The sequence below is a fragment of the Rhinopithecus roxellana genome, chromosome 1 (assembly GCF_007565055.1).
Source record: "Rhinopithecus roxellana isolate Shanxi Qingling chromosome 1, ASM756505v1, whole genome shotgun sequence".
NCBI classification, from domain to species: Eukaryota; Metazoa; Chordata; class Mammalia; order Primates; family Cercopithecidae; genus Rhinopithecus; species Rhinopithecus roxellana.
The window spans coordinates 31403851-31406497 of record NC_044549.1 but is presented as its reverse complement, the minus strand read 5'-3'; the positions used below and the strand labels follow the sequence as shown (position 1 = coordinate 31406497).

General features: G+C 35.6%; 1 pseudogene; it reads left to right on the top strand.

Moving 5' to 3' along the window:
• The first annotated feature begins 1401 nt into the window (after positions 1–1401).
• On the top strand, positions 1402–1543 carry LOC115892221 (annotated as a pseudogene).
• The last annotated feature ends 1104 nt before the right edge of the window (positions 1544–2647 follow it).

Sequence of the window (2647 nt, the reverse complement as noted above, 5' to 3'; positions counted from 1 at the left end):
ATTTAAATTTTAGACTGAATAAGATCACAAAGAGGGAGTGTGGATAAAGAAAAGATTAATGGACTCATCCTTGGGGCACTTTGATGGTTGGAGGTCAAAGGGATGAAAAATAGCTGGAAAAGGGCAAAGGAGAATTCAGTGACATGGAGGGGAAAATGCTAATTTTGGTGTCCTGGAAACCAAAAGAGAAGCGTTTCAATGAATAAGAACTGATTAAGAGTGTCAAATACTCCTGATAGGTCAAGTAAGATACATTAGCTAGAATACATTGCCTAGATCACTAGAAATATGTTTGAGAAAATGTCAGGAGGATAAATTAAACTCCTATCTTTTAGCCACATGAAAAGGCAGGGAGAAAAGCATAGGTCAATTTTCAGTGGACAGAAAACTTAGCATCCCAAATAGATAAACAATCATACACACGTAAATATGCACTCATACTTTCTTTTTATATCATGACTACAATTGATAGATACCTGGTTCTCTTATTGACCCACAGTAAAATTGAAGGTGATATATCTGTGGACACAATTCAGGGTATTTCATAGAATCTATCATGAGGAGGGACATGGGGTGGCAAAAAGTTGTTTTGTATTTTACCTACACAAAACTTTCATCAGGTAATTTCCAAGTTATTATCTACTCATTGCTGCCTCACATTGCCCCACCCTGAATACCACTGTAGAATTATAGGATATTTTATCATTTGGTTTATTTTTATTCCGTTGATAAGTGCATCTCATGAAGACATATTTTGTAGTTCTCAGAATGACTTATGTGAGAACTCCTAAATAAAAATATTGATAAGGTAATGTCCTTGGACTAAAAGTTCTATTGAGTTTCTTTTTTGATTAGCTTAACCACTGATAACCACTTGTGAGCACATTTTCTCACACTCTATTAATTCTATTATGTTATTCTATTAATGATTCTATTAATGTTACTCTAATACGGTATTAACTTAGAATTTTTTTTCCAACCCACTACTTTCTAAGATATTTTTATAGTGGTTATTAAAATCACTGCCTATTTATTTATTTACTGTGAACCCAATTTATTATTAACTTTGCTACATTTAACAAGACATTATTACACCTGTTTGATGTATAAAATATGAACCTAGAATCAAGCACAGGTGTAACTTGTCTAAACATTTGTATTGTCATTGAATTTTGGAAATTTAAATAATTTTAATAAGTCCTTTTTTTCCCTTTGTCATTCTGTTTCTTTCAGTAACCATCAGATAACTCTATCCTTAAGCATCTCTTCCTGCCAATAACTATATGTTTTCCAATTTGGCTTAGTTATCAAGATTTTGATAGTATTGGATATTTTCCAAATATAGAAAATACTCTCTCTGTTTTCTTGGTGAGAATTAGCTCTTCCCAAGGATATTTTACTGTGTTGTATGAAAGGAGAGAAAGCTAAGGCTAGCGGTAGCACTCCCCTTGACAAGAATGGAGGAGGCCCTCGGGCCTGACAACACACAAGGTTATTAAGGCATTGACACCTGCTTCCAAGGACGTTTTATTAAGTACCTTCTAGTGCATTTGTTTGTATTCTTTAATTATTTTATTGTGTCTATTGTGGATCCCCAACTAGGCTTTAAACTCTTGAGAATCAGTATCATAAAACAAAATAGTAAAACAACAGCAACAAGGATTAATTTTTCAAACATACAGGGAATTTCATACCTCACAAGAAAATTGTCACCTTGAGAGTGTCTTACATTTATTTCAATGACAGAGCTTTAAAAAAAAAATCTTTGTAACTATTTTTGGAATTGTCTGTACAGCTATTTGGAGTAAAATGAGTAAATCTTTTATTTATGAGCTATATTTTTTTCTGAAATACACCCCTAAAATGATATTATCTAAGTGAATTCCCTTTTGCACATCTCATTGACCTCTGGAAGACATTTGAGAGTCTCCTTAAAACAAATGTATCCTCAAATAATAGTTTTGCTAAAGTTGAACCTAAATCTGCTGGAATCTGTAAAACTATCAATTTGGAGAAAACCAAAGGGACAGAGAAACATGTCAAATATGGCCATGGAAATGCAATCTATAAAATCAAGGCTAAAAAAAAAAAAATCTCAGAATAAAAAAGTCTAAATTTTTCAAAAAATAATCTCTTGTTCTAACTTCTCTGGCCATTGTCTTTCATAAAGTTGCTTTACTGTAAGTGTGAAGATTTATGAGAGTATAAGCCAAGTGCAAAAAGTTAATTAAATTAGAGAATTGTAAAGAGCTCAATTACGTTCAGCTGGCGAGTGGTATTTTTTTTTTTTTTTTTTTTTTTTTTTTGAGGCGGAGTCTCGCTCTGTCGCCCGGACTGGAGTGCAGTGGCCAGATCTCAGCTCACTGCAAGCTCCGCCTCCTGGGTTTACGCCATTCTCCTGCCTCAGCCTCCCGAGTAGCTGGGACCACAGGCGCCCGCCACCTCGCCCGGCTAGTTTTTGTATTTTTAGTAGAGACGGGGTTTCACCGTGTTAGCCAGGATGGTCTCGATCTCCTGACCTCGTGATCCGCCCGTCTCGGCCTCCCAAAGTGCTGGGATTACAGGCTTGAGCCACCGCGCCCGGCCCGAGTGGTATTATTTAATCCAGACCCCTTTGTTGTCGTTCACTTCAAGTCTGTCTATACCA